This window comes from Petaurus breviceps, unplaced genomic scaffold (assembly GCF_028583685.1).
Source record: "Petaurus breviceps papuanus isolate PSGF00001 unplaced genomic scaffold, PetGlider_PUasm1.0 90574, whole genome shotgun sequence".
Taxonomy (NCBI): Eukaryota; Metazoa; Chordata; class Mammalia; order Diprotodontia; family Petauridae; genus Petaurus; species Petaurus breviceps.
Window position 1 is genome coordinate 1,755,472 of NW_027187277.1, and position 6,739 is coordinate 1,762,210.

Consider the following 6,739-nt stretch of genomic DNA (forward strand, 5'->3'; position numbering starts at 1 on the left):
TCTGTGATTTGATGAAACTCTGGGAAGCTGTTGTTGAGAGTCCCCCGCTTTGAAAGACCCAGATGTTGATTTGGTATGGATGTAATGGTTGGACAGTTTGGAAAACTAATGAGTTTACCAAATGGAGAATAGAAGAGGATTTAGTACAGAACCTTGGGAGGTTTAGATTAGCAGGCGTGGTCTATATTAAGAAAAAGAAACAGAAAATTTTGATTACATAAAATTGAAGAGTCATTACTGAAAATAAGTGCAGTTAAAAATTAGAAGGGACAGTGATGACGGAGGGAGGAGGCGGAGAAGCAGGAGGTGGAGGCAGAGGGTGGTTCATAAATGGCACTGAAGCAGGACCTGAAGCCCAAATTCCTGGAGGGTGAAAGCATGTTGTGTTTTCGTGGACCACTCCTTTATGAAACAAAGTGTGTAAAGGTTGCCATAAAGGCCAAGCAAGTGAAATACTTTATACATTACAGTGGTTGGAATAAAAAAAAGTGCCACGAGGCCCCTCTGAAAAAAAACTTTGAAGACACCTGAGGCTATTGTAGCCTTTTTCCTGTTCCTGAAGGAGCTCCCTCAGTACACCCCTTCCTGACCTCCAGCTGGGATGAATGGGTTACAGAAAGCAGAGTACTAAAATTCGTGGGCACAAATCTTCAGAAACAGAGAACTTCAGAAAGCCAATCAGGAGCAGTATGCAGAAGGGAAGATGAGAGGGAAAGAAGACATTTTCTCCAGGAAAGAAGACATATGGCCTACAGAAGAAAAATATTGAAGCCCCTTTTCAAACACTCGCTGTTTGGAGACTTTGGCAATATCAATGTGGAAAACCAAAAGGAACAAACAGAAAACTCCTGGAATTGGAGAGGGTAGTTGTACCAGTGAGACACCTCAACCACCTCAGGATAAAAGGGCCCGAGTGGATCCAATGGTTGAAACCAAGGAAAGACAATTGGAGAAAGAAAATAATATTTCAATATTCCTAATCAATATCAATGCGAAATATTAAATATCTGTAAAGGGGTCACAAGAAGAACATCAAAAATATTGTACACTGTTATCAAGTAGGAGTTATATTAAGAGTACAAAAATGGTGAAGAAACATTTATGAACAGAGCAGAAGTTAAAATACAAATTCCTGAAGAGCTGGAACCTCGGCTTGTTGATGATTGGGACTTGATTACTGGACCAAAATAGCTTTTTTTTATCTTCTTGCCAAGAAGAATGTGGACTCAATTCTAGATGATGATGTGGGTTACAAGAAGTCAGGTGGAAACACATGACAAGGAGCAGGAGTGAATGAAGTCACAGCCGGAATCAAAGAATACTTCAGTGTTACATAGGGCACTCAGCTGCTTTACAAATTTGAAGAGGTCACCATACGCTGAGATCCTCGCCCATCACTCCGACGCACCAGACCGATGTCACAGGAGTGCTGCACCTGCTGCGGTTATTTGAGAGAATTGGAGCAATGCTGGCCTATACACCTCTTGGTAAGAAGGGTTTGCTTTATTGTTGAACTATTTGCATGGGTTTTTTTTTTTTTCTTTTAAGCAATTGGGGTTAAGTAACTTGCTCAAGGTTACACGGACAGTTATTTTGTGTAGGTGTAAAGTATCTGAGGCCGGAACCGATCCTGTGTCCTCCCGACTGGGGCCGGTGCTCTTACTCACTACACCACCTAGCCGCCCCTATTTGCGTGGTTTCTTAAAATATTTGGCGAAGAATTCTTCAGCGCTTCAGCCCTTCCTTCCCTTTCAGAGGTGCTGCCAGTGGGTGTAAGAGCGGACACAGAGAGTGATGTGCTGTACATAGGGTGTTTCCATGTATATCTGACAAAGCTGCTTGAATTCTGGTGGTTTCATTCCTTTGACACAAAACACTTTGATGATCCCCATGAATGCTAGGTGACAAAACACCCTGATTCCTTGTGCCAAAGGTTTAATTCATATATATAGCTCATGACTCATTCATTTGTGCTCATCTTTCTTCTTAGTGCTTGAAGTAAACATGTTTCTCAAGCCTTTTTCTCCTTGCCCACATTGTTGAAGAATGGTGATTTATGTTACCGTTTTAGTATTTTGATTCAAATGCACATTTTAACAGTAGAAAAAATGCATTGTGTATCTATGGTTTTCTGGGAAAGTTGATCTTTCAGAAACTGTTTTACAAGTCTTGGAAACAAATCTTTTATTTTTTTTTTTTTTAATTGGAAGGGATATAGTTAACTGAGAGGAGGGAGGAAATTTTTTCAACAATTTCTCTGATAAAAATTGATATCCAAGATTTGAGTGGGGGCATGATGTCAAAGTTCAAGAAGTCAAAAGAAGAGCCATGAGGTAATTGAAAGTTGAACAATTGGGTCCTTGACCAAAATAGAGCCCCTGGGAGGACCAATAGAAGTTTGAGGGGTAGTACAGTGGAGGGACATTCCAGGGTGAGGAGTCCCCAGGTGCATTTCAAAAGTGAAACAACAGCTCAGGCATGGTCACAAAGTCATGAAAGTCAGAAGCAAAACCAGGTGGGAAGATGCTATAAATCACTAATAATTATGGGAATGCTTATTCATACAACTGTGAGGTTTTGCCTGAAACCTATTAGATCAGCGAATATGACAAAAAAAGAAAATGATCATTGTTAGAGAGACTATAGGAAGGCAGATACAGCTGGCCCAGCACTTCTACAAAGCTATTTGGAATTAAACATATATATATATCACTAAACTCTACATACTTTTTGATTCAGTGATGTCACTACTTGGATTATATCCCAAAGAGATAAAAGAATTAGCAAAAAGAACTATATGTATATATTTTTTTATCTTTTAACAACATTTAGAAAAGTTTGGTATAATACCAGATAATATATGTATAATTTTTAAAAGAAAAAAAAAGCTCTTTTTGATGTAGAAGAGAACTAGAAACAAAGATAGTACTCATTGATTGTGGAATGGCTGAAAAAAATATGGAATATTAATGCAATGTAATTTCAAAGAAACTTGTGAAGACTTCTATGAACTGATGCAGAATAAAGTGATCAGAACCAAGAGAATAATTAATACAGTAACATTTGTTATTCAGTTGTATCTAACTCTTTGTGACCCTATTTGGAGTTTTCTTGGCAAAGACACAGGAATAGTTCACCATTTCCTTCTCCAGCTCATTTTACAGATGAGGAAACTGAGGCAAATAGGTTTAAGTGACTTGCCCAAGGTCTCACAGCTAGTAAGTGTCTGAGGCCACAATTAAACTCAGGTCTTTCTGACTCCAGGTCCAGTACTCAATCCAATGTGTCACCTAGCACAAGAAAATAATTGATATAGCAATTAATATACTAAAAACACTGTAAAAACATGTTGAAAGACTTTAAAACTCTGACCAGTGCAACAAGCTGCCACAGCTATAGAGTAGTATTGATAACTGACAAAGGAATGGTGGACTCAAGGTACAGAATCAGACATGCATTTGGGGGCACTGAAAATGTGTGGAAGTTCAGTCTGACTATACTTCTTTGCTTCAAGAATTGTATTTTGGGGGGCGGCCAGGTAGCACAGCAAGTAAGAGCACCAGTTCCAGTGTCAGGATGACCTGGAGATCGAATCCTGGGCTCAGACACTTAGCACCCACCCAGAAACACCTGCCAATGTAACCTTGAGCAAGTTACTTAACCCCAATTGCTTAGGGGTGACCAGGTGGCTCAGCGACTAAGAGCACCAGCTCCAGTGTCGGGATGACCTGAGGATCAAATCCAGGCTCAGATACTCAGCACCACACCCAGAAATAACTGGCCGTGTAACCTTGAGCAAGTTACTTAACCCCGATTGCTTAAAAAAAAATTGTATTTTTTTTTAATTTTTTAATTTGAAGTGAGATGAGCTTATAGGGGAGAGGGTAGCTAACAACAATGAAAAGAAAGAAAAAGAAAGAAAGAGAAAAAGGCAGAGAAAGATCACAGAAGAGTACAGAAGGAAATACAGAAGAAAGCAACAAACAAATATGATAGTATTTAAAGTAGCATGTAGAATTTATGTATTTTTTTAAATCAAGTTGTATATAATACAGATTTGTAGTTCCACATATAATCTTTCTGTTTTTTATGAAAATAGGTTTTTCAATTCAAATATCATGGGGATCATGTAAGTCAGGATTACACAAGATTCAGCTTTTTTTTTTTTTTAAAGCAATTGGGGTTAAATAACTTTTTCAAGGTTACACAGCCAGTTATTTCTGGGTGTGGTGCTAAGTATCTGAGCCCGGATTCAATCCCAGGTCATCCCGACTCTGGGACTGGTGCTCTTACTCACTGTGCTACCTGGCCGCCCCAGATTCAGCTTCTTCTACATTAAAGGACCAGAGGGCTTGGAATATGATATTCCAGAAGGCAAACAAGCTAGGATTACAACCAAGAATCACCTTCCCAACAAAACTGAGTATAATCCTTTGGGGGAGAAAATGGATATTCAAAGAAAATAGAAAACTTTCAAGCATTCCTAATTGTAAGACCAGAGCTGAATTGAAAAAAACAAATCTTCAAATACAGGATTCAAGAGAAGCATAAAAAGGTAATTAGGAACAAGAAAACATAAGAGATTTAATAAGGTTTAACTGTTTATATTCCTACATGAGAAGATGATATTTGTAACTCAAGCACTTTATCACTATTAGGGCAATTAGAAGAAGCATACATAGACAGAAGTACAGGTATGAGTTGACTATGATGGTATGTTATAAATAAAGTAAGAGGTGAGAAGGATATTGCATTAGGAGAAGAGGAAAGGGAGAAACAGAATGGGGAAAATTCTCTCATGTATAAGAGATGCAAAAGGGGCAGCCAGTGGAGCAGTAAATAGAGCACCAGCCCTGGAGTCAGGAGGACCTGAGTTTAAATTCGGCCTCAGACACTTACACACACACATACAAACTAGCCATGTGACCTTGGGCAAGTCACTTAACCCCAATTGCCCTTCCAAAAAGCAAAAAAAAAAAAACTATTACAGTGGAGGGGAAGATGAGGAGGGGTGGAGTGGCAAGCATTGCTTAAGCCTTACTCTCATCAGAATTGGCTCAAAGAGAGAATAACACTCAATTGGATATAGAAATATATCTTATCCTATAGGGGAGTAAAAAGGAACAGAGATAAGAAAGGTGGGGAGGAGACTAATAGAAGGAGGCAGTGATCAGAACTGAAATGCTTATGAGGAAGGACAGAGAGACACAGACAGAGACAGAGAGACACAGACAGAGAGAGACAGAGAGAAGATGAAACAAGGGAAAAATAGGATGGAGGAAAATACAGTTATCATAATTGCAAATGTGAATGGGAGGATAAACTCACCCATAAAATGGAAGCAGATTAACAGAATGGATTAAAAACCAGAATCCTACAATATGCTGTTTACATGAAACACATCTGAAACACAGGTACACACATAGAGTAAAGGTTAAAAAAAAATAGAGCTGAATCTATTATGCTTCAGCTGAGGTTAAAAAAAAAAGGAGGGGTAGCAATCATGATCTCAGACAAAGCAAAAGCAAAAAGAATTCTAATTAAAGAAATAAGGAAGAGAACCAAGAGAACACAGTGTCATGGAAACCCAGAGATAAGAGAGTAACCAGGAAAAGAAAATGGTGAACAAAATAACACATGTAGTAGAGAGGTCAAGAAATAGGAGGACTGAAAATGTGAAAATAACTATTAGATCAGACAATTAAGAGATCGCTGGTAACAGAAAGAAATGTTCTGAGTGGTGAAGTTAGAAGTCAGAGGGTTGATAAATGAGTGAAAGGAGAGGAAGTGATGGCAGAAAGAATAGACAGCTTTTAGGGGCAGCCAGGTGGCACAGTGAGTAAGAGTGCCGGCTCCACAAACTATCCCATACAGAAGAGGCAAGGGATAATGGTTGCAATGGAGGGGAAGAATAGGAGGGCAGAAGGGAATGGGTCAACCTTATTCCTATTGAATCTGGCTTGAGGAGGGAAGGAAATACACACTAAATAGGGGATCTCACCCTCCAGGAGAATGGGGGGGGAAAGTGATGAGAGGGGGGATGATGGAAAGGAGAGCAGGCTGGGGGGGAGGGAAGTTGGAAGCACCCACTTTTGAAAAGGGACAGGATCAAAGTAGAGAATAGAACGGGTGGGAGGGAAATGTAGTCAGTCTTTTACAATATATTTACTATGTTATTGTTTTGCATTAGCCACACATGTACAACCTATATTGAACTGCTTGTCTCCCCAGTGGGGGTGGGTGGCAGGGGGGAAGGGAATGAATCTGGGATTGAAAGTTTTAAAATCAAATATTCAAATATATATATGTGTGTGTGTGTATATATATATATATATATATACTATTATTAATACCATCTTACATGTAATTAAGAAATGGGATGCACAGGCACTGAGGCATAGAGATCCACTGGAAAAGTCGAAATGGGTATGGGAGAAAATATGGGAGAGAGCAGATTGGAGGTGGGGATATCCTGTGGGACTGCTATTTTGGGGGGATGGGTGAGGGAAAATGGGGAGAAAATTTGTAACTCAAAATCTGGTGGAAACGAATGATGTAAATCAGAAGTTAATAAAGCATTAAAAAAAAAGTTATATAGAATAATTTTTTATGTTCTTTTAGTTAAAAAAAAAAAAGTGCCGGCCCCAGAGTCGGGAGACCTGGAACCGGTTCCAGCCTCAGATACTTCACATACACACACACACACACACACACACACACACACACACACACACACACA

At 39.3% G+C, this 6,739-nt stretch overlaps 1 pseudogene; it reads left to right on the forward strand.

Annotated features, from left to right (window-relative positions):
- The first annotated feature begins 63 nt into the window (after nucleotides 1–63).
- Nucleotides 64–1,084, forward strand: LOC138142375 (mortality factor 4-like protein 1 pseudogene; annotated as a pseudogene).
- Nucleotides 1,085–6,739: the final 5,655 nt, after the last annotated feature.